This window comes from Anguilla anguilla, chromosome 16 (genome assembly GCF_013347855.1).
Source record: "Anguilla anguilla isolate fAngAng1 chromosome 16, fAngAng1.pri, whole genome shotgun sequence".
Lineage (NCBI taxonomy): Eukaryota > Metazoa > Chordata > Actinopteri > Anguilliformes > Anguillidae > Anguilla > Anguilla anguilla.
This window is the reverse complement of record NC_049216.1, coordinates 22,969,042-22,994,980: the sequence shown is the minus strand read 5'-3', so window position 1 is coordinate 22,994,980 and position 25,939 is coordinate 22,969,042. Positions and strand designations below refer to the sequence as shown.

The window sequence follows — 25,939 nt, the reverse complement described above, 5'->3', positions numbered from 1 at the left end:
CCTTCATTCAGATCCCTACAGAAACAGCGAGACCCTTCTTTTTTGAGATGCACAAGTCACACAAGCTTGATTGGTCGTTGCAACAGGTCAAAATGTAGTGTGATCGTTCACCGTAATGCTTGTGGTCAGGCAATCTATGTACATATATGGTCATTGCCGAGGTACACCCTTTCTGCTCTCTCCCAGGGTCTCGGGTAATGACCTCATTACCAGTGACTCACAATTTAGGAATAATTGGGTTCAGTCAGACTTCCTCTCTCCGACTCCCACAAAAAAAATGTTCCTTTGTGTCAAGCGGATGGGGGAATACTGTTTTAGATCTGCATGCCTTCTCATCTTGTAACCGCCACATCCAATTTTATGGAGGCTTGACAAAGTGTGCCGTTTTTTAACGCCAAGAGCAAAGCAAGGGCTCCAAAAATCTCAAATTAAGACTCGGACAAGGAAGGGCGACGAACGTGCCAGCCCTGGTAACCTCAATTAGGCTTCAGTCCCTCCTAAAACAAACAAACAAGCTCACACTGCTGATAAGGGCACCATGCTAATCTAATGAGAAGAAACTGGCCAATAAAAACCAAAGTAAATACAGGCCAGAGGCTGAAAACTCCCTCCGCTTGTGTTTATGTAGAGAATTTAGCACCTATACTCATACTCCATGTAGCCTTTAAAACATGAAATATAAACTTGACTGTGAGTGTGGACTACAGGCTGGGGGGGGATAAGTCCTTGATGTCCGTCTGACCACCCCCCATCCCCCCCCCAAAAAAACTAATCAAGTTCCCACATTTTTTTCTCAGCCATTTTCCCACCCACTTCTCTTCCCCAAAGGGCCCGCGCAGAATTCCAGACCTCACATCGTGAACATTCCCCGTCCCAGCCTGTGACATCACAGCGTGTTCAGGTCATGGCCCATGTTTGCTTATAGAAGGCTGCTTTGCTTCAGAGCGGTTATGACCCAGGGCCTTTTCTCAAAACTGAGTGACATCTTTAATGGAACATTACCCATGAGACTTTGCCAAACAATTTTTTATATACATACAAAGTAAAAATAATTTTATTGCAACCGCATTTAAAATATTTCTTGTTCAGCACAAATAAACAAAGCCATCAGGTGCTTGTCATGCCAATGAAAGCAGACATTTATGTCAGGCTTTGAATGCTAGCAAGTGAAAATCTAGAAGTACACAAGTCCACCTGCTTAAAAAAGGCACCCTTCATCAAATCTGTGCCACACCACACATCTAGCTGCTTCACCAGAATTTTGATCAAATATAAATGCGGAGGTGCGGACAAGCAAACACCTCTCTTCTGTCAAGCACAGCACACCCCTGACACCCCCCCCCCCCCCCCCCCCGCCCGTCTACACTCCCGGACTCACCTGTGGCAGGTCAGGCAGGTGTCCTGAAGAAAGCGCTGCTTCCCTCCCCGTTCCCTCTCACGCTGGACGCCGGGCGGCGCTAGCTCAAACACCCATCAGACAGTCCGCAGTGCAAACACCGGCCCCTGAGGGAAAACAAACACGGGGAGGTCAGGTGGGCGGGCGGGCGGGCGGGCGGGGCCGGAGGGGCCAGCCGGTTCCCGGCCGCTGCCAGATTCCTGCACAGCCGGGGCTGGCGCAGAGTGGCGTCTAAGTGAGGTTTGGCACGGAGGGAGCTGCCAGCCTCCCGAGGGCCGCGCTGCTCAAACATGTAATGTAAACACATAAATAACCTGCCCAGACCCACGGCTCGGCTCCTTCTGCGCGCTTCTCGCTGGGCCTGTGCGGAGAGAAAACGCATCCCGCAAATACTCAGACGCTCACGCCGCAAATGGATTTCAGCGATGCGGATTTCAGCGATGCAGATTCCAGTGACAGGGATGCTAGCGATATCTATTCTAGTGATGTGAATTCTAGTGATGCAGATTTGCACTATTCACGGTGGTGCAGGGAGGGGTACGTTTCCTGGCATTATGTGAGAGAATGAGAGCCAATCAACAGTTTTTTTTCCACCTCTCCTTCTCCCCTGAGATGCAGGATTCTGGCAACACAAAACTTCACCACTCAACTCCGATTAGCCTTTTGCGAATGTATCGCTCTGCTAATTTGCCAATCGGTCATACCGCAGGCAAATCCCCTGCCATTGGGCTGCAAATTCGACGTTGGCGATTTCAGTCACTAACTGTAAATTAATGTCGGTGTTGGACCTGGCTGTGAAAAATGATTAAAGTTACAACGCAGCGGTTCTTTTTTTTTTGGAACAAAGCACCGGCATGCTGTGAAATTGTACTTTTTTGGTAGCAGGCCTGAGAGAGGGGCCTCGCTTGCCAAAGCCGCTTTCCAATTATGGCATTGTTGAATCACTCGTTTTTCATCGGAGTACTCTGGAGAACGGTGACTCATCACCGGCAGGGTCACTTGCCGCCATGACCTCAGCTCTGTCTGTTTCAGCAGGCCTGATATCCTGAGCTCACCCTCAGCATGGAGCCCGTCGCACAGACAGCACTATATAAGGCCTCACCTCCATGCAGGCGCGGAGGGGAGGGGCCGTGGAGATGTGGCTAAGGGAGAAGAGAAGGGCCAGGGCCTGAATGGTGTTTACACACAGTCCATTAGTCTGTTTTTTCCTAAACTTCCCTTGTCCCTCTTAATCCAAAACCCAACAATTGTGTTTACCATGTTCCGCGGGCATTGGCAGGAGGTGCGGTGATATCAGCGGTGAGTGAGTTGGGGGTGGGGGGGTGGGGGGGGGGAACCGTCTACCCCCCTCTACCCCTCTCCCCCTTTCCCTCACCCAAAACGCCACCTAACCTGGTCAAGGCTTCACCCCTCTAGCCAGGACACCCACCTGACCAGGAGGTGCTGGAAGATGGGAGCTGGAACACGCAGATTTCTACGCGCACAGAGCGCGCTCAGTGAGGAAAATGCTACGCCCGTCTGCACACGCACATTAATCAGAAACAGCAAGGGAGCACGCATCCTCCTCTCCATTTTTTCCATCTCAAGTCATCCAGCGCCATAGAGGAGGAGAGCATGAAGAACTGAGGGAGGGAGAGGAAAGGGAAACAGAAATAAATGGCGGTTCCTGGCCGTCTGAATCGATCATTCACTGCACAGGAAGGAATATAAATGCTGTGCGTTTGGCTGCCCTGATGAGTGCAGTCTCCTCCAACTGCCATCTTCAGGATAGACACCAAGGGTATCAGTGCCAGTCTAATTAATACTCATCAGCATCCCTCCCCACTCCTCAACAGAAAATACCTCTCTCCCTCCCTCTCTCTTCCTCTCCCACACCCTCTTCCTCTCCCGTCCCCTCCCACTCTCTTTGTTTTCCTCTCCCTCTCACACTCCTGCACCTTGTGCCCCCTCAGTCTCTCGCTCTTCCTCTCCCACACCCTCTTCCTCTCTTCCTCTCCCTTTCTCTTTTTGTTTTCCTCTCTCCGTCTCCTGCACCCTGTCCCCCACTGTCTCTCACTCTCCCTCCCTCCCTCTCTCGCACTTCCTCTCCCGGCCCCTCTTCCTCTCTCTTCCCCTCTTTCTTTCTTTGTTTTCTTCTCTTTCTCCTGCTCATGCCCCCCCACCTCTAATCACTATTCACACACAAGAGGCTAGGAATCTGACACATTGCTGATCATTCACAGATTTTTGCTGTCTGACAGAGTGAGTGAACAAACATCTCCTCCCAGTCATCCCGTAAACAAAAAACTGAGGTTCAAACATGGCTCCAGGTGTAAAAACATGGGGTTAATTATTCAAATCTTCAGCCTTAGGAACCATATTCTTTATGAATACTGAACCCATAGATACGTGCTTCCCCCAATGTGAAAGAATATTATTCAGACCGCCTGAAGCATTCTCTCAGCCCCTTTAAAACCCTGGTACTGGAAGAACAAAATTACTTATCCCCAATTCTGAATTTAAACTGGTGGCAAGATTAGTTTAAAACTTGCCTTTTAAAGCTTGCAGCTCATTAGCTGGTAGAAGTTCCTTTTCCCACACTGTAGAAACTGCAGTCAGTCTCTTTGTTGTCCTTGGGCACCAGGGCTTTGATCATGTGCCCAATAAAAGACCGGTCAGAGAGCGAATGGCTCCATTCCCAATCAACCTCAAATGTGCCGACTCAGCAACAGAGAAAATCACCCAACTGACCCAGAATCTGCATCACGCATGCTCCCCACATCTCAGGGCAGAGAGGCTGCTGGGAGATTAGGAAACCATCCCTAGAACGTCAGGCCAGTGGAAGTGTACAGCAAATCATTTAAATTCCCATCTGAAATCTGACCATTTAAGGTTCTGCATTAGCATAAAATGGGATTATCAGTGTTGGATTACACACTGCATCCAAGGCAAGATTAGCCAAATCCACACAGCCTTTCACATACTAGGATGTTTGAGTGCTCTTGCCTTGAGCCCAACCCTGCTCCTGGAGATCATTGTCCAGTAGGTTTTTGGTACCCTAATTTGGTACACCTGATTCTACTAATTAGCAGCATCAGTGATCTCTAGCTGTTGAATGAGGTTTTCTTTGTCCGGGTTTGAGTGAAAACCTACAGGATGGTAGATCTCCAGGAGCAGGGCTGGGCAGGCCAGGCATCGAAAGGCCAAACAGCCCAGCTGCAGCTCTCTGTGGGTAGTAAAGCTTCCACACATGCTGTGAATATAACAGAGGCACTTCCGTGGGGAGTAATGCAGCAGTTTACATTAGCCCTGTACGGGTGCAGTGGGAGAGTAGTCATGGATCTTGATGGATTGGACCACCCCTTAACAAAAGCCTGAGCAGCAATTTACTTCCTGCTGAATTCCACTCATAAATGCTCCACAAATGGTCTGGTAGAGTTTTCTAGAAAGCCAGACTGCTGCATTATGGGACACAGAGCACAGTCCGCGCCCCAGTGTGACAGGAAGCAGCCCATTTTCCCCTGAGTGCTACATTTTGCCGAGGGGGCAACTCAGGATGAATAGAAACCACGTGCTTGATCTGAGAGTGGGTGGGGGGAATCTTATCCGCCGTGAAAACCTAAGCTACCGCTTGGGAGAATAAAAGCGCTGTCTCGCAGAACCGTCTCGATTACAGAGTCTGGTCCTGTCGGCCGCCATTGGGAGAGCACCAATCACAGCGCATCTATGTGGCTGGCCCGCTTCGAGGTTAGCGGTCGCCGCTGGACCCGGTCATGGCCTGCAGACACAGCTCTGGGATGTGGCTGGCGGCCAGTCCTATTTTCTGCGGGAGTGGAAGCACGTCCTCCAGTCATACAGCGCCTTCCCTGTGTGCCGTCTACAGGCCTGACCTTAACAAGGCCTGACAACTTCAAGGCTTCAGCCATTCCACCAGTTCTGCTTTGTCTCGGTGTGCAGAAAAAAGTAATGAAAACAGAAATGTGCATTGTTTAGATAAGGGGAAGAATGTTGTTGAATGTCATCAGTTAACATTAACAAGATAATTTTTAAATCAGGGCACTATTTGGCCTCCCAAGCAGTCCAATTGGTAAAGGTGCTCAATTTGAACTTGCACTTAAAATAAGGGCTCTGGGAAGATCTTCATTGCCCTAAACTCTGTGTGGAAGTTTTAAGTACGAAGATTGGGGTCAATTTCATTTTAATTCAGACAATTCAGCTGGCCAGCTAACTAACTGAATTCATTAATGTCAGTTCATTTTCTGAATGAAATTGAACTGACTCCCTCAAACCAGTGGAAAATGGGGGGGGTCTACTTCTTTGTGATCGACTTCAACATATTTTACACGCGACTGCCACGTTTCAGGGAGTACCCCAACCCAAACCCACCCCTGGGGCTTCCTCTCTGTCACAAACCCTGTTAAGCACTGCAGGTCTCTATTTAAACAACATAAAATAAAATCAATAGTTAATAACCCATCTGGTAACCTATAAAAATGAATATTTCTATACGAAATACAGATGTGATGCAAACTCGCCAGCGCTCTGAGGTACACTAAAAACCAAACTGAAATAGCTGTGTCAATAGTAGTTCAGCAGATTTCAATTTTTTTTATAAGTTCACAAACAAAATGCCGTTACGCACAGTTGAAAAACCAGGTGGGCTGTGAAATGTCTTCTTCCTGGAAGGCCCCATTTTTTAAGGACAAATGGTTACACACTCTGCTGCTGTCATTTAAAAGCCCAGCTCACCTTTATGAGGTCAGGCCCAGAAGGGCCTGGAAAGCCCCGCTGCGGCTATCTGCAGCTCGGCCTGAGACGGCCCGTCTGCCAGTAAACTTGGCACGGAGCGACCCGCGGCCATCCAATACAAACAGCTCTAACACCGTTTCCATAACAGCGCTGACACATCGTCCCATTTTGCGATCAGGCCAGCGCACCATTCGTGAGGAGCCATTACTCACAGTGAGAGCGCGCGTCCTGAGGAAGGGTGGGAGAGATCGGGGAGGGGTGGGGAAAGCAAGAAGGGGTAACACTTCCCTCTTGCATGCAGAGGAAGTGACACACAGCTGGCTTGCATTCGTCATGATTGTTTTCCCCCTTTTAAATCTGTAAGGAATACACGACTGACCTGTGCCAAAGTCTGACGGGGGGGGGGGCATCACAAGCACACAACATGACTGACTATATTTAAAGATAATTATTTTACCAGGCAGCAGAGCTGTTGAGGGGGCAGGGATGCTGGAGGGGGTGGGGGGTTCTCTCTCTGCATGTGTTGCCCTGACACCCCATCCAAAGAAAAGGGTTCAATATTGTCTTCCGTCATCCATATTTGCTCCATGGCAGCAGCATACAGGTAGGGGTGATCGCGGTTGACCCCCATCCTGTGGATAAGCAACGCTGGTCACGGTCCGATGAGCTTGCCGGCTCGCCATTACTAGTGCCACTAGCTTGGGCTGTCCTTCCATCTTAGAGGAATGGGAGACTGAAAATTTGTGCAGTGTATGAACTAGAAAGAGCTTTTAATCTCACCATACTATTAGCTAACCAACCGGGCTGGACATTATAAGCAGAACACAGCTCCAGGCAGCACTGGGACAGGGGGCCTAAGGCACCCAGACCAACAGAGCACCAAAGTATTTGGGAGGAAATAATGCTGAGAAGTATCAGTCACCCGATGCTGCCCTATCAGGAGTATTTGCAGTATGAAGGAGAGGAGTGCTAGGGTCTCTGCTGGAAAGCCCAGGGAACCCCTCCCTCCCTTAGTGGCAGAGTAATCTAACCCAGACAGAACACAGACCGCTAGTCTGAACTGTAAAGGAACATGCCTTTGGGAGATGACAGACGGAATAGCACCGAGATCATCTGCGTCAAAAAAACAAACAAAAAAACACGCTTATCACAAACTCTGCTGCCCCCTATGCCCACCCCACAAACCCATGTGACCGAGCCAATCCTACAGTACAATGCCGCACAACTTTGGCATGGTAATATCACAGGCACAGCAACTGCTGTTTAAGGAATTGCTTAAAAACATGTACTTTCAGAAGGAAACCTTTCTGGATCGGTTCCATTTTTTTTCCAGAGAAAAGCATTAATGCTCACTTCTTTTAGTGCCAGATAACCACAATGAAGGCTGAGGATAAAAGATGCTCCTCATGCCTTGAGTCTATTAACTTGAAGGCAATTAGGCTGTAAGTAAGACATCCAAAGTAATTGAGCTGTCATCAGAAGGGATTCCTGCAGCCTCAGATCTGGGAAATAGTCATTTTCACACATTAAAAGGCAATAAACACAATGGCTATTCTATTTTATTTGATTATTTTTGTTGGTTCTCGCTTTACCTGCTCACAAAGCCACAAGACTCCATCAGGGTTAAAACATGATTTCCCTCTTCGGTACAGTTATTTCAGCTTTTGCCATAATGGGAGAGTGAGGCTTCAAGAACACCATGGGTTCTCTGTGAGAGGGTGGCGTGGCTTTAAAAAACTCCCCACTATTTTTAACCCTTTGAAGAGTAGGCTTTTTTTGGAATGTTTTTTCAACAAGTCAGTGTTCTAGAACTCTACTGCTTTCAACAACCAGTACTGATTGCAACCAGTACATCAGCATTGGAATGTTCAGGTAAGAACATTCTAATCACATATGTGATTACACCTTAAAGGGTTAAGACTTTATGCAAATTCCCGTTTTTTTGAGCAGCAGTACGTGCGCCGAGCGACAACCTGAGTATATCTCCGCCATTAGACCCTTGTATACAGGGCTAATGTCGTGTGGCAAATTCTGCTCATTTTTGTTCCAAATATAGAAAATCAAATCCAGTCACATGCCCTGGAGGGAACTGAGGCTGCACTCCAAAAGAGAAACAAAAAAAGAGGAGCACAATCTCAAGACAACACTCGCAGGACTTTATCAGAAAAACACGGGCGAAGGCAGAGAGACAGCAGAGCTCGTGCAGGCTGCTAAAGCACCACTAGGGCTGGAGGAATGAGGCTTTGAAGCGTAGGACTGAAACCGGACGCTGCCGGTATGCTGAAGCAATCGAGCCTTTAGAGGAACACTGGCTCCTCTCCATCTGCTGCAGCGTCAAACGTGCCCCCACGGACGCGTGCGGAGACGGGCAAGGGCTTCAAAACACGGGAGGCTACACGGCCTCCTGCGGGCCGGCCACACCTTGCCAAGCCAAATAAGGAAACCCTCGCTGACAGGGTGTTATTTCTGCTTCCATAAAATGGAACCTGTTAAAGCGCCAGGATCCCAGGTAGCATTATGAGCTAAAAATAAAAGGAAACAAATTTCCTGGTGCACACATTCTGCCTGGGCCTGTTGAGTCTGTTGAATCAGCAAAGCCCCGATCGGCTGTTCATCTGGCACAGTTCCACTGCATATGCTGTACATGTGAGTAATTCCCAACACACTGTTCCGTATGCCTTATCATCGGACAGCTGAACACCTGTTTGGGAGAGGATGCCTTTTTGATGGATTGACCTCTAAATCAACACAACGCTGTTGTTAGGGATCCAGAGTGGCCTTCTATTCAGGATGTGGGCGCTCAGAATTTTAGGCATGTCCAATGAACAAGGCAGAACCCGGGACCCTGCAGAGGAAGGAGGGATGAGGGTGGAGAGATGCCATCAAAAATCAAACAATTCCTCTTTCTGCTGGTTTGTGAGCAGGCTGAAGTGTCTGTTTGTGAGTGTATACCTGTGTGTGTGTGTGTGTGTGTGTGTTTATCTTTGTGAATGTACGTCTGTGTGTGCGTGTCTTGGTGTGGGCGTTAATGTGGCACGTGACCGCAACTACATAAAAAGACCAGACACTATTGTAGGGAGTCCAAAACGCTTAATATCTGCTCCAAAAAACCTCACCTGTCAGCAGAAACCGCCACAGTGGACAACTGGTCTGCTACAGGCAATATTCCATGGAATGGGTATAGTTTTCTACCAGATAATATATAATGTGCAATTCTAATATGTCTGGTTTTAAATTTATTTGTACGTGTCCGATTCGTGGTTCCAAATCTGCCAGCAGTTTCTAATAAATTTGCATGTCTGTCATTTGGTCGGGATACTCGGAGGAGAGTGGCCAAGGTTCAAGACAGAGGAGGAGACTTCTTTGAGCGCAGCATGATGATCCACTAGGTGTGTGTGTGTGTGGTTACTGTTTTCGCCGAATGTGGCCTACTCGTTTTTTTGTGTGGGGATGCAGGGGTAGGTAGTCTTGTTTGCTTAACGATGGCAAGCAGCTGAAACTGTTCAAAGCCAGCATCTCAGAATTGAGGCAGAGCTCAGGATTTACAAAAAAAAAAATAATAAAATCAAATAAATAAATAGAAAAGAAAAGGAGTAATAATGATCACACGTGATGGGAGTGGAGCTTCAGATCTTCGGGGTTCAAAGAGCTGTGGAGGAACCTACAGACGAGCAGAATGCCTGCAGAGGCACAGGAGCCGATAGCAGCCCCGCGATAGCAGAATATTAAAGAGCGCTGCCAGCTCCGTTTGATCACTGACTGCACAAGCGGACTGCTGAAAGAAACTCTGTCAGGCATCAGCTGCTCCTGAGGACGGGGCAAGGCTGGGGGGTGGGGGTGGGGGGTTCCTGCAGCCTTTCATTTATTCACCCCCCTACCCTGGTGGAAAGAGGCCTCTCCTCATGACCTGCCCTGGTCCCGTATCAGTGTCCGCCCCCCCCAAGACTCATATTGGTCTCATTTTGAACTCCTACGTCCACCCACTGCTGTGACCATGCCAACTCAGATTCCCTGCCAACAGCTAACCACCTACATCCACCGTCCCCCCCTTCAACCCGCAACCCCCACCCCCCACCCGCTTCGGCTGAATGACCGTCAGCCCAGCCTCTCTAAAAGGGGCTTCGGCTGCTGGACTATGGCGGCTGGTGCTAAGCCACTCTCACACTGAGACATCATATTTGCATCTTAGTGTGTGAGCCGTGGTGAGTGAAGAGATGGACGCCTCATATAGGCCCCTTTAAAATGCTACATGTGCTTCCTGCTCTAGGGTCACACCGCCAAAGGTGTCGATTACAGCTCTGGGGTCACCCCAAAAACCCCAACATATTGGCCTGCCTTGTCTCCTGAACCTCAAAGTCCCCAGAGGTCGAAGTTCACCTGCGATGGATCACTTTTATATAGCTGTGATTTTTTGTTTAGTAAGTTTTGCTTCATTCTGGGCTGAGTCCAAAAGTTAGTCCAAGTGACCGCATGGCCAGGAGACAAAACAGAGTTGGGGTCAGTGTCTATTTATAATTTCTTTTGTTTTTCAAAACCACGTGGTTTAAAAGTGGAATTTGAATTTATGCTTGGTGAAACCATTGTGAAACTCACTGGTGCCGATTTATGGCTGGCGGTCTCTTCGCTGTGCAGCCGAGCCAAAACCTTCATCGGGATTTACATATACTTGGAGTACAACACACTGGGCAAAGAGCTGCCAAGAAGCTGTCAATCAAGCAACTGCAGGCAGGGCCGAGCAGGAAGGGAATCATAAATCATCACAGTAATTGAAAATGACTCTGCTCAAAAATCCATATTCTGAACCCTACCCAGGGATGGATCTGGAATGAGAGACATTGACTGCTACTGTTCCAGAATTCACAGAAAATTCCATTAATCAATCAGCTGGAGAGAGAAAGAAAGAGATATTTTTAAACCCCCTTAATTGGGAAATTTTATGTGATCTCATAAAAACATCTAAATAAATAACCCCCCCCCCCACTCACAGACAATAAAACCACCAGTAAGAGAGTGAGACAGAGAAATGTCTTCTCTGGCACAGTTTAACACCAGTGCACGTTACACCCGTCACTCAGAGAATAAAAACAGCCTGCTCCCTCCCAATGCTCCAGTCAGCTCCCCCGCCAAACAACCACACAAGACATGACGCCACCGTTATAAATACATACATGCAATAATCATTAAAATATGTGCACAGCTGAGGTATGACTGTCATTACGAGTACAGCTGACCTCCTCCACTCTGGAAAGAGGGACGGAGAGAGAGGGAGGGAGAGCGAGAGAGCGACTACTGGAATTAATCAGAAATCTGATTTTTATGAAATAGTCAGAGGTAAGGAATCCCTCCTTTTCCTCAAACCTGCCCTTCATTCCGCAGGAACAGCGGGGGGCCCTGTGACCCACACAGGAACCGCAGGACCAGCGGTATTTTCTGTGGAGGAGTGGAGATGAGATGCTGATGAGGAGTATGAATTAGACTGCCACGGATACCCTCGGTCAGAGACTGCAGTCAAACAACCCGTCAACTGAGAAAGGCAGTCTGGAGTTACAGCTGGTGGGTGGTTATATGGCAGAGGGGGACTTAGGGGAAATAACAACAGTTCAAAAGCATTTCCTTTCGAAAAAAAAAAAAAAAAAAAAGTTCTTATGTCATCACATTTTGTACGGAAGAAGGAAACCAGGCTTGCAGCTTAAAAGTTTAGAAGTGTGTAGGTCACTCTGGATAACAGTATCTGCTAAATTGGTCGATCTGTAAAGTTATGTTGATTGGCTCTTGTGGAATTCTTCTAGGGTAAAAAAAGAGGCAGGAGTAGGAAAAAAAGTAAATAAGAAAAACCTTGTCTGCACCATGGAGGTCTAAATTACGGGCGGCTCAATAAGATGGTTCTTTGGGGGGGGGTCCACAGCACTGGGGGGGTTATCTGTGTGGAATGTTGTGGCCTGCCCCCAGTCTGTAAACGCACCCCTGTGAGTGGGTGCTCAAGATCGGCAGGAGATACCATTCAAGCGTGTCGGGGAGGCCCCCCTCCCACCCCCCCTATCGGACCATCGCATACCCGGCACGCAGTGTCACGTTCAATTTCACACAGGCTCCGAAAGAACAAGGAATAGCAGAAACTTTAACTGTTTGTGATTCTTTTTTCGCTCAAAATAAAAGGATATATTTTTAGTGCTAGCGCTATGGAGGGGTTAGGAGCTGTGGATGTGATGGAGAGCAGCCCTGGCCCTGGCACACTGCTGTAATCCCCACTGCCAGGACACAGGTCCTCACTGCTGTAATCCCCACTGCCAGGATACAGGTCCTCACTGCTGTAAACACCACTGCCAGGACACAGGTCCTCACTGCTGCAATCCCCACTGCCAGGACACAGGTCCTCACTGCTGTAAACACCACTGCCAGGACACAGGTCCTCACTGCTGTAAACACCACTGCCAGGACACAGGTCCTCACTGCTGCAATCCCCACTGCCAGGACACAGGTCCTCACTGCTGTAAACACCACTGCCAGGACACAGGTCCTCACTGCTGTAAACACCACTGCCAGGACACAGGTCCTCACTGCTGCAATCCCCACTGCCAGGACACAGGTCCTCACTGCTGTAAACACCACTGCCAGGACACAGGTCCTCACTGCTGCAGAACTAAGAGCTCAGAGATCCCAGGGATCAGCAGCTCAAGCAGCGGCAGCCTTGAGGGTAGTGGGAGGGGCAGAACCACATCCATGCAGCCCCCCAGGAGACCCCCATAAATCACAGGGAGCCCCGCTACAGGCAGTGACAGGAGGAGCCCTTTATGAGTCCTCCCTCCCTGACTCAGTTTTTAATCCAGCGATGCTGGGGAGCGGAGAGATTTCTCACGCGTGATGACAGAGACACAGACAGAAAGAGAGAGAAACAGACAGACAGACACACCTGGACAGAGAACTCTACAGACCGCTGTCTTAGACCACATGGCCAACATCTAAAATCTTCTTTGTATCCGTGATAAAAAAACCGGTAACCAACGGTCCTGACCTCAGGATTCACATTTCTGCCATCATCATGGTGATGAGTCACAGCTGCATTCTGGGGGAAAAACTGATGTGTCAGAGTCAGAGGAGGGATGACCAGAGGAAAGCAAACCGACAGCTTGGACTGAAGGAGTGGAAAGGATGTGGTTTTACCAATTAGTGTTGACCGAAACTCTGCAAGTCAAATAGCTCCGCTTTCAAACCCACCAAGGCTTATTAAGATATTTATTTATAGTGCCCTATTTATATCTCAGAGTAAATAAGGGAAAGGTTAACCTGGCCATGTCAGGTGTCTGCCAGAAAACTGTCATGCCCTTGCCTTTGAGAGGAAAAAAAGAAAGAAAAAGTAAATAGTTTTTTTCTAACTCATTCCAAGGTGAAAAAATAGTTTCATATTCGCAAGTCTGTACCGAGTGGAGACCGCTATTGTTACCCTCAGAGTGCTTCCTGGAACAGTATTTGGGGGATAGCTGTGGCTACCTGTTACAGTAATCACATGTGCACTGCCGTGAACTCGGCCAGCTGGTTAAACACGGTCGAACCGCACGGCCACACGGTGTGGGCCCAGCTCCGCCCCCCGACAGCACGTAACCCCGCCCCCTGGGCAGCTCCACATCAGCGCTGTGCGCCGAGTGTATTTAAAGCAGCCAACACAAATGCAATAGTCGCGAGCTGCGCAACGTTGGAGACAAAATAAGCCCGAGTTGACCTCGGCAAAAACGCAAAACCAGACAACCGCAATCTGATACGTTTGTGTTTTTCATACCGGACGGCTTTTCTCACAGGATTAAAATAACACCAGAGCGTAATCCCATTCAGCGCTGTGCATCTGCATACTTTTGGAGGGGGGGGGGGGTGTTTTAAAGGAGACAAACAAGGAACAGTGAAGTATTATGTACAGCAGGTCACACAGTGCATTACAGATAGTGCTCACCCAAACAGTTTTTTTCCTGAATTTGGGCCCCACAGCATTGTGGTGGAAGATGTACTGTGACCTTCATTCAGTGTAGAAAGCTGCTGCTGACATTCCCCTAAAATACAGTATCGCGGCAGGCCGTCTGGATACACGCTGTTAAGGCTTACAGCTTTTTCCCCCCCCATTTCATTGTAGGCCTGGTGTTGGCAGACATTTTTTACTTTTTTTTTTTTGGAATTGGGGGTGGGGTGGTCGGTTTCATTGAAAGGGAGGACGTCTGGGGGCAATCCGAAATTGCAGCATGATGCATTTTCAGGCCCATTCAGTGCTTAAACACTTAGATGCAAACCAGCTGTACGTGCTGCCAATGTCATGACTGAACAGATTTACACCAGAGGCTCACATTATCGGTGAAACAACTGCTATTAATTCACCACCCACTGTAAAACATTTGAGGACCCATCTGTTGCCTTTTAGACAAGAAAACATGAGAAATATCACAGACTATTGCGGAACATGAATTTCTTTTTCTTTTCTTTTTTTAAACCAAATATTTAAACCTCATTTCCTTTATGACCTCACCATTCTAAAATAACAACTGACAATAACGGAAAATCCCTGCTGTACAGTACACCAACTGTCAGCTTTCTTTCCCCTTCTTCACAAATGTCTCCACCATAAACTCACAGTTTGGGGCATTGTCTTTTGTATTTAAGGCAATATCACAGGACCTGCACCACTAGCTAATTTTAGATGACTAGAGATTCTTTGACAAGTGTCACCAATGTTCCTATTACTACAGCATGGACAGAAGTGCAGCTCTAACTGAACATGAAAACTGCATGACAAATGCAGTGGACAGTAATATTTAAACTGCATAGATAATGGCACATCCATTACATAAACCACCTGAATTTTCAGCTTGCTGTGACCTACAGCTACATAATTGCACATTACAGGAACAAATGTACTCAGAACACCAATAACTGAAAGGGTATGAAAAATGCATATTATAGTAATATGAATACTATGTATAAAAAAATAAAAAAAAAAAAATTAAAAAAAAAATTCAAACATTTAGTTTTAACAGGCAAAACTACCCTGAAATCTGCTAGTAAGCATGTGTAAGGCTTGGATACTTCCCTCTTCTTGATTATTTCTCTGCTTTGTGACAAAGCAACAATTAAATGTGCAATAGACATACATCCTGATTGGCTAACTGACCGATTGATTCACTTCACCCCAGATGCCCCAGGCAAGCCACATCCTGTCAAGCCAACAGCTCTGACTGTCAGGCCTTGCACAAGACCCGGAGTCCAGTTCTGCCACCAATTACACTGCAGCGCTCTTCGCAATCAGATACCAGCTCATGGAGGAAGCAGCTTATCTCCAGGAGACAGATCAAGCAGCGATTGCAAGTGGTAAAGGGTTATTGAACTTAAACGGGAAAGTCTGTTAGCAAAAAAAAAAAACAAAAAAAAAAAGGGGGTTTGGGAAAAGTTATGTTTGCCACCTGCTTTGACAGCCCCCTTCCATGGTCAACCGAGGCTTTCCAAAGACAAAACTCTTACCAAGAGAGGCGCAGGCTCTTTCACTCAGCTGAAAAATGGTCCACAGGTCCATAGACCCTTTAACGCAAGGCTGGGAGGAAGGGAGGACACAGCTAACCAGAGCAGCTGAGGTTTCCTGAAAATGCGAGTGATTCTTGACTCGATATCACACAATAGCCTCCTTACTCTATGTGCAGAAACTGGGTCACTTCCCCCATCCACACAGTACCTTTTTATTTTTATTTATTTATTTATTTTTAATTCAGACAAATGGCACACACAATGGGCACAGTAGCAGACTGCTGCTTAGACAGCACGGTCATTGTCCAAGGCACGCAGGGCCAGGGAGTGCCACACGGAAGTGATTTTGACCCGCTGTTATCACAAGGAGATCTTAATGGCCTGCAGTTGAGGCTGTAGCTTCCGTTTAACGCTGCGATTCGTTCCCGATGGGAATAATCCAGTAAGGAATTTCACTGGAAGGAGAACCTAATCCAAGGCAAATTAGGTGCCAGAACATCCTTGCATTTTTTTTTACAATTTTACATTTATATTCTGCGTGACTTCAGTTAAATATGAATGGTTCAAAAGACTAAATCTGAATAGTCAAGGGGGGGGGGGGGGGGGGGGGACAGAATGCCTCTTCACAAGGGAGCAAGAGAAAAACAAAAGATAAAAATGAATTATGGACTCACTATTGAGAAAATAACAATCTGGTTTATCACTATTTTTTTTCAGGCTGCCAAACAAAGCAGATCTTCAATATGTCACTAATAGCCTACTTATTTGGCTTGGATGGGGATTCTATTCTCAAGTTATATTCTGCCAAATGCATGCTTTCTACTGACCAGCCTGACCATTCAATAAAAAGATTTTTAGGAAATATTTCAAAATATTTTTGGAAAAAATCAGATCTTCAGGAAACTGACAGGGCTGCAGAGGTGGGACAAATATCCAGTTATCCCACCCCTGATGGATGTGAGCCATGCTAACAGACATCTGCTGCATCGAGAACACTTTTTTCCAGGAAAGAAAAGGTAAGAGCGCCTGTTTATAATGAATGGAAATGTACTACCGCTGGAACACCAGTCTGCTCCATCTCAGAAATAAGCCGTCGTTCTTCTCTGGGGTCACGTCGGCAAAAAGGACAGCAGCAATAGCTCGGCTGCTTACATAACCATTTCAAGCTGTGGAGGCCAGGGGGTTGCACCGCACAAGAAAAGAACAGGAAAGAATAGGAAGGCAAATAAAATGAATACAGCACAGGAAAAGAATGAAAAAGAAATTTGAACAGAAAAGCGGAGAGGTTGCAGAGGATTCATTTATAGAGATGAAAGTTATACCTCGTGGTTGCTGGCTTCATCCAATTCCAGGTAAAATATCCACTCATAGGTTCATCTATGCTCAAAACAACTGCGCCATTACTGGCTTCCAGCAGTTAATTGACATCCGTTTTCACTGAGCAGAGAGAACACAACTACAGTAACTGACTGGAACAGTTAAGCTCACACACACCTTCAGTTACCCAAACTTTGACAGAGCTAAGCCAGGAATGGTTCCGGAACAGAACTTCTGGAATGGTTCTCTACAGGGATGAAAGACAGTGGTGAGTTTCAGTGCATTTTTATCATGGCTACAAGACTAGACTAGAAGGCAGTACCACAGAGCGTGGACAGCATGCTCACTGGGAAGAGGGAAGTCCGGTCCAGTCTGAGACAGTTTAATACGGGAAGGATTTATCTTCAGCATCTTTCTGATTTCAAAGAGAGACCTTTGTGACTTAAGGTGACTAGTGACAGGTCTCATAAAATTAAGATTTAGACAGAAGTACCCCCTAACCCCATCCCCCACTTTCTACCCTTTTCACACCGAGGTTAACTTTATGAACCGCCCGGAACGCTGAAGAACAGGCCACCACCCCATTGTGGACAATGGCTTCACTGACCCCATTGAAACTTTGCGATTAAAAGTCAAACTCAGTCCAGAAATGCTGGAAAGCTGAACTCTGCGTGACCTCCACTAAAAACGGACAAACACTGAAACTTCTTTTTCTGATTTGGCAGGCAGACTGAAAAAAGGCAACTTCTGAGTCTAACTTCCTCATGTCACCATCCTGATGACCTGGGGTAAAAAAAGGCTGTCTGGGGGTTGGGAGGCGGGGGTTGCTCTCTCCTTCCAACTTCTAAAAATCTTTCAACTCCAAAGACATGCCTCCCCCCTACATGCTAACATAATTACTGCTCATTTACTCTTTATTAGCAAAGACTGCGTGTGCTCATGCCAAAAACAGTATCTAAGTTTCTGGATATGAACCACAGGAAAAATTAGGATAAGGGTCAGCTCTGTGAAAAGAGAGATATCCCAATAAAATGTGCAGTCTTATGCCCTTCCTGGCTGTGTGTTACCTAAAATGACCCACCAACCTCACATTCAGGCTACTTTGCTTTCCCACATCAATCCAGTTAGTTGTTCACTGTGCGCAAAGGACCTCACCAACCTGTGGGATCTGAGAATGTAAAAGGGTTACTGGGCCACCAAGTGCACTCCTTACAAAGTCAGTCACTTTTCATGAGGAAATGTAGACACCGGTGAACATGCCTGATCTTCCTGGGAAGTTTTCATGAAGGTTTAGTAAAAAAAAAAAAAAGAAAAAGAAAAAAACACATTCCACAAGTCAATGTGATCTCCTACTTCCGTTTCTGCTTGTACCTACGCTCTCATAACAGGACTGGTTGTTTTCATCACTAGACAATCCGTAACTTCACCAGAATAAGAATTCATGCTGTTTCCTTGCAGACCGACCCACCCAACGGTGGAATGAGCTCCACAGTTCCAGTGTGAGAGCATAACTATCACAGCTGCCATTACCGCTTTGGTTCAGAAGACACGGGAGAAACACAGAGGCCTGTTTGTCCTTCCGTCCTCCGTCAGGGGTCTGATTGTTTTGTGTGCCACTGGCAAACTCAAGAAACTCTAACATGAACCAGGGGCTATTCTCTGAAAAAATATCAGCAATTTATCTCACAATGGCCGTTCAATACTTTAATGCAGCTAATGTTCAGTTTGTCTCTCATTGGATCACTTGAGTCGGCTTAAGCAGTCAAATCCACAACCTTCTGCACCTAACAGAGAGCCAGACTCTCTGATTGACTTCATCCAATTCGAGCTAAACCGATTAGATCACACTAACTGCTGCACCGGATCATAGGCTTTGGATAGCGTGTGTGAGCAAAAGCTGTTCTACAAACTCGCCAAACAGTTTGTTTGTTGTTCATTTGTCTGCTTTGAATGGCGGCATAAACATTAACACGACAGCTGTAACAGTATCCCTCCACAAATGAGATAAACAGCCAGGGACTACCGGACTGGGAGGATCACAGAAAAAATGCAGATCTCCCATGGCTCAGCTCATGCTAGTCTTTGAGTAAAAAACTTTTGTCAGATGTTGAAAGATTTCATTTTTGCTCAAAGATTCTCAAAATATCACGCTACTGGGTTGACATTTTGGGACAAACTAATGTTTAGTGAAAGCGAACAGGAAAGAACAGCGAGGCTAGAAAATGTCACTAGCATCACGGTAAAGCACAGCTGCCCCTTGATTACTGTTGATGTCTCCCAGCTCAAATGCATAAACTGGTAAAATCAACAGCACATTCTCAGCATCTGACATCAACAGTGACCTACATACACCAGTCCCAGAGGGATGTGCTCACAGGATTACAGAACAAGTAATATACCCAGGGAATAAAACATACAAGTTACGGTTACGTGGTGTAAAAGTTTGGTCTACGAGCCATATGGTTCCTATATTTCTGCCCCTGCCCCCCCCCCCCCCCAAAGCACACAGGGGGAAAACACTATTGCTAATGACCAAAAACCGAGAACCCCCTCCCACTACATTAATTCCTTTAGTCTGTTGTAATGGTCATAACTTCAAACGTTTGACGAAGGGGTAACCGAGACAACCCACACAAAAGTCTACATGGAGACATGCATGCATCACTGAGCCAGAGATCACGGCTCATTGTGAATCGAGGTGGTCTGGACATGTCCAGTCCTGGCCTGTTAGCAGACAGAGTAGGGGCAGGCAACCATAGTCATGGAGTGACAGAGATGATCCTGGTTTTTGCTCCATCCAAGCCTATAACTACAGAGCTGGATTCAATTTGAATGAATCAGGTCTGAAGAATGCAGGTGACCATGTGCTGGAGGCACTCAGTGTTTCACTATTCAGAACATTCAGAATCAGGCTTTTAATCATCCAACAGACTTTTGTAATCAAGCTCGAGCAAGAGGATGGAACAAAACCAAAAACATCACTGGCACTCCAGGACCAAGGTTACCTAGCCCTGCTACAGTGGAATATCAACATGATCTCTTCACGTGTATGTTTCCACAGTCAGAAGTTTAGGCTAAGTGGCAAAAACCTAGCAATTTACAGTATTGCTTTCTATAAAAGCAGCAGTTGTGACTTGGCTGCTTGATCAATGTTTAAGCTAATGTCAAAATGACAAGTTTGAAGCAACTGACTATTTGGAGGATGGTTAGAACACTTGATCCAATCCTGACCCTGTACCTACAAGTTCCCCTTCTCATTGACCAGCATGAGACCTACCTCTCACAAGCCTGTCAATCTTTCTCCCCTCTCGACACACTGAAAGGCAGCGCGATTATAAATAAAGTACAGGTAGTAAAGTAAGCCTTTTTAAGGCTAAGCAAACACTATTTCTGCTTAAAATTTAATGCAAAATGTATCCACATGGTCTCCAAACACACAGTTCTACATCAGAAAAAATTCAACAGGGCTGTCAATTTTCCCCAGAAAAGGCTTTTACTTTTACAATATTCTTTACTTGAAAATATAACCATTTGAATATGTCCAAAAATATTATATTTATATATAACTTCTAAGACTGCCCAACAGTACGCACACATTTAGCAGGACTGTTACATGTAAGGGCCTCTCATGAGTCTCAGTGGGCAATGTGAACATGAATAAGGGAGAGCGCATGGTTATTCATGCACAGGTGCCACCAACTCTGTTATATCTCTGTGGGATGCAGTTTACAAGTGAGCCCTCTGGGTGACAGCTATAATCTCCAGTTCTTGAATCCTACAAATTCAAATTGGCCCACGACCTGTACGGAACCAAAACTTTCACCAACCACCACTTCTCACATGTTCAGGAGAGAGACATGTTCTTGTTCACTTTTCGGCCATGATGCTACTGCTTTAATGTTGGTTGGTCATTTGTAAGCAAATCTACAAATAAGGAAATTTACCTAGGCAATAAGTTTATTCAAGAAGGGAATAAAGAGATGTATTTAATAGACAAAAAAGTTAGAAACCATGCAAATTAAAAAATAAATGCTGCTATTTGTTTGCAAGCGTGCTTCCGTTTGTTTGAACACTAATATTTCTGGCAAAAGGCTGATGCTGATGCACACCACTGAAGAACAGAACAGCCACGTCTGGGCTGAGACCCTCACTGCCAAAGCGTTCTCTCACCTGTGGGATCACTACAAGGATGCGCTGGTGTGCGGCGTAGGCAGCCCAGCGGGGTGACGGTTCGGGACTTGGGCTCATAACCCAGAAACAGCTGGTTCAGTCCCCAGACAGAGACAACACCTTGAGTATGGTACTTCAAACAGAGTTGCTAAAACACATATTCAGCTGTACGAATGGATATTTGGCCTATGCTGCAGAAGAATGTCATCTATGCAGGCTGCAATGGTCTGAGAAGGCTGCTACAAACCTATGAGTCCTTTCAGTTCAGAAATTACTCTGTTTATATGCAGCCCCTTTTAATGTGCTTATAAGTTCTTGTTCTTGTACGGTAGGGCATTTATACCATCATCGATCTTCGGCTGAAATAATTACAATTTTAATCAAAAATAACCAAATGGAGCATTGATTTACATGCTTTGGAAAACCAAACTACATGACCCATGCATACCAAATAACAATTAATTAACTAAGATTTGAGCAAAGCCTTAGCTCAAGTAAACCTGCTGACATTTATGATCCCGATTTGAATTAGAAATCTGGGGTTTAATTAAATTTTTTTTAAGGTTTGCAGATACAACCGTCCAGTCTTAATTGTTTTTGAATGGCTGCAAATCCTGGTGTTCGCTTTATGAGGTACACTGATCTAGCAGCCCACAGGCACCAGGGTCACACCTGTTCTCTAACTTTGACCCAGGGGAAGGAAAGGGTCAAAGGTCACAGCATCACATGGTATTTCCTTAGAACTCAGTTTCCAACACCAATCCATAAAAAAAATGAAAAAAGGAGCATACCAGAATCACAGAAAATTCAACAAAACAACACTCATTTTCAAGTCATGCCTGTTTTGTTCAGCACATTTAAGGCACACACTGACACACACATACAAATGCAGATTCACATACATACACAAACACATCCGTGCGCACACACACACACACACACACACACAGCATTTTCCATTTCTTCACAGTCCTTTTCACACATTCCAGACAAAATTTTCCAAGTCAGAGTACCGATTCGGAAAAATTACTTCAAGCATGGATTTAAACGACAGACCAGAATATTACAAACACTACTCCTGAAGTACTATCTGAGGGTCATAATCAAGGCAAGTAACATAAATGACTGACTGTAATCGATGCAGACTAATGTCAGAACACACAGAACAGCTATGAGGGATAACGAGAGATGACACACAGAATATACACAACAAATATTTTTGACATCTGATGTTAACAAGGGAAGAAAAAGAAAAAAACAGTTCAGCTCGTCAGAGTGTGTTGCACTCCTGGCTGGATTGAAATAAAGAGCCTAACAGTTATATCACACCAACCCTGTTAACCCAACTTTAAAAGAGCACAAAATGTTGCAGGGTTGCCTGATTTTGGCTGACCAAACCAAGATGGTAATTCAACAGTCATTTGAGTCGATTGTTCTGTGTGTTTGGTGGACAATGAGACTGAAACATGCGCGCGCGCGCACGCACACACACACACACACACACACACACAGAGACACACAGACACACAGACACACAGACACACAGACACACAGACAAAGAATGGATTGCTGGTTATTACACAGAGGAATGGCTACGGATCTGATTGAACCAGGCTTGTCAAACCACTCCCAAGAACACCTCAGGTTGTATATTTTTATTTGAAATCCCCCTTCTTGCTGTGTGGTTCGGCTCAGTTTTGTTTGATTTTCTTTTTGCTTCTGGGAAGGTTTCAAGGTTTTTGTATGGTGAAAGTTTGTTTTTTAACGATTGCTGGCAGAACCCTCTTGCACGGCACTGCAGCCACTGTCAAGCATCCATCTCCTACAATAAATCTCAGCTCAGTTTGCAGATGCAGAAGTAGCAATGAGATACAAACAGCCTTGTTGACAGTCTACTCATTACTAAGGACCAAAATGATGAGATGAGTTGCTACACTAAGGAAGACAACACAAAGTGCTCCTCCGGTCACAGTCTTTAATAGGGAAATCTTTCACAATAACAGTCCACACCGCTTCTGGGCGATTCCGGTGGTGCTGTATGTTTTCTGTGGATACTACACCCCCTGTGGACAGCCGTGTACCCCCTTTCCATCTAGAAAGGATCAATTGGAATGGGTGGAGTGATTTCTTCCAGAATCAATGTAACATCATCTGTATTCCAAAACCGTTTTGCAGTTGGAGTGACTGTCATACTTTGCGTACCGTGAATTCTGCCTTTTCCACACGCTCTGTAGGTTAATTCAATAAAATCCATTAAAGTCTTTCACTAAATATCTATTATGGACTAATTCAGTCATTACCAAGATCATAATAGCAAACTACTATTACCATGGTACTCGTTTGTAAAAAATTCTGATAAGTCTTTGTATGTGTTAGTGTGTTAAATCTCCTAAATGTAGCATTTCTGAACTTACGCAACAATTCAATACCCGCAAGTTAAACGAAAAATTCCGTTCATGCCCACACGCTCAAGCGCAACGGCATAATAATGGAAAGCATAAATTGGACCCAGTTTCACAAACTCCACAACAGTTGAATTGGGCCAACTACTTAAAATGATGTTCTGGTTAGCTGCAATTTACAGAACAAAATCAGCAGAAAGACGGACATTCATGGGCAATCACTGCCTTAAACTATAGTTGTAACATATGTGTGATAGTACAAATACACAGCAGATATAAAGACCTTGAGTGTTAATCTGTGTTTCTGTCACACGTTCAATCGATTCACAGTCCAATCCACAGCTATCATTTCACTGCAACTACATTTTGGCAAACTGGAAAGATAATTCCTCGAACATGGACACTCAAGCATATACATTGCCATGGCATCAAACAGAATGGCAATTTGCGTTTAAATTACAGCTGTATATTTGATCTGTTCACTGCTACCATTCATAATAACAAAATGTTTGTCACTGAATACGCGTTTTTTTTCCTGTTAATGAAACGTTCAACTGAAAATGCCAGACCGATCCAATTAACCACCGTGTTTGACAGCCAGTCCCCGATTTCCTGCAACACACATTCAAACCAATATTGTTTACTTAAATATGACAACTTTACCGTACTGGTTTCACTAAGAACGCTAAATATTTAGGAAAATACAAGCAAAATATTTGCACTGCAGTGTTGCGCATTTGTTTTCCTTTCCGAGTCGCAGGCGCTTGCCAACGTTACAAAGTTACCGTACAGAAACGTATGTCGCTATAATGATTTGACTACCTGCAACACTAGAATAGCAAAAAGGAAACTTTCTTTTCGCTTTATGGAGATGATAGGCTACTTTCGGTTGTATCCTAAAGGTACAGCCAGCTAGCAATGCTAACACTGAGCAAAAGGCTCAACGCAAGATTAACTGCAATATCCATTTCGAAGGGACTGCTTTGCCTCTGTTACGTCCTATCAGGAACTTTCCCCGTGCCTAACGACTGGTGGCTAACAAACTCACTGTTGATTCCTGTTGGAAAAAACGATTTAAACTTTTTTATTCTTACCGTTATGTGCTTCGTCTTCTTCCACGTCCCTGCTCCTTCTTGACAACCATAATCCCGCTTTTCTACTATTGTCGTACAGTAATAACGTAAGGTCCGCTGTGAATTTTAATAGGAATAACAGTGCTCACGCGTTGCCGATGCCACACTCGTTCCCACTGCATGGCCACAGCAGTGGTTCTCTCAACTACCATGGGATACGCGCATTTACGTAGGTCCGGGCGCGCGCGCGCGCTCTGTAGGATAGCACCGTGCACGTAAGTACGTCGGCGCCGCGCGGTGAAGGGGAACACATTCCCATCTACTTCATCAGCATTTCTTTCTCCGGTACGACAACAGAATGATGTATAACCAAGTCTGTTTATTTCCCCAGATAGGAATTATGTGTATTTGCCTGCAATCAAACACGTGAAAAATAAAGTGCCACAAGTGGCTATAGGCTGTGAAGTAATTCTGGCGTTATGACAGTGAAGTGGCAACTGATTGCAAGCAAAAATGCAAGCTCAAATCTGTTTCACCTTCCAAATTTAAATTATGTAGCTACGCATGCAGTCTGTTGTTATTAACAATTTATATGCGTTGCTGTATGATAATTGCCCTTCATCCCTTCCCTTCGTCCTGGGTGCAATACAGAAATCTGCAAATACCTGCATAGTGATCTGATAAAGTGAATCTTATTGAAACAGGGCCATGCACACTCTTTCTAAAAATGTATTTAAAATAAATGAGTGTTGTTTAATATAAGAATTAACTATGTAACAGTGCTCTCCATCCATTACCTATAACTGCTTATTCCTGGTCAGGGTCGCAGGAGGTGCTGGAGTCTATCCCAGCATGCATTGGGGGAAAAGGCAGGGATACACCCTGGACAGTTGCAAGACGCACACACCATTCGCTCACACACTGATACCTAGGGGCAATTTAAACTCTCTTTGGACTGTGGGAGGAAACCGGACTACCCAGCGGAAACCAACGTGAACAAAAACTCCACATAGGGATGCGAACTAAGGACCTTATTGCTGTGGGCAACAGCTCTACCCACTGCACCACCGTGCCGCCCATGTAACAGTGCCCTAGAACTCAAAAATAATAATTATTCAATTATTCACAGGGAATATAACTTGCTAGACCATGTCATTTGTGATTATGATCCTGTGCACGTCACACAGACACAGAACACATGCATTCGTTTAATGACTTGTCAGTCTCGCTTTCGTTTAAACCGTGCCCTCGGTGAGCTGTTCGCGCGGTCCGGAGGCGTGACTGTGCCTGTGCTGAGTATCTAATGCTGCGTTTTTTCAGCAGAGCTGCCAGGGGGCTCCCTGCATTCCCGTCCCAGA

The 25,939-nt window shown here is 45.7% G+C and overlaps 1 protein-coding gene across 1 annotated transcript in view; it reads right to left on the bottom strand.

The window, feature by feature from the left end:
• peak1 (pseudopodium-enriched atypical kinase 1) overlaps positions 1-24,786 on the bottom strand; it is a 120,327-nt gene extending 95,541 nt beyond the window's left edge. Inside the window, exons 1-2 of the mRNA XM_035395671.1 lie at positions 24,603-24,786; positions 1,379-1,503 (exon numbers count right to left, since the gene is read on the bottom strand). The gene's annotated coding sequence lies outside the window, so the exon portion shown is untranslated. The remainder of the gene's footprint in view (positions 1-1,378; positions 1,504-24,602) is intronic.
• Between the last annotated feature and the right edge of the window lie 1,153 nt (positions 24,787-25,939).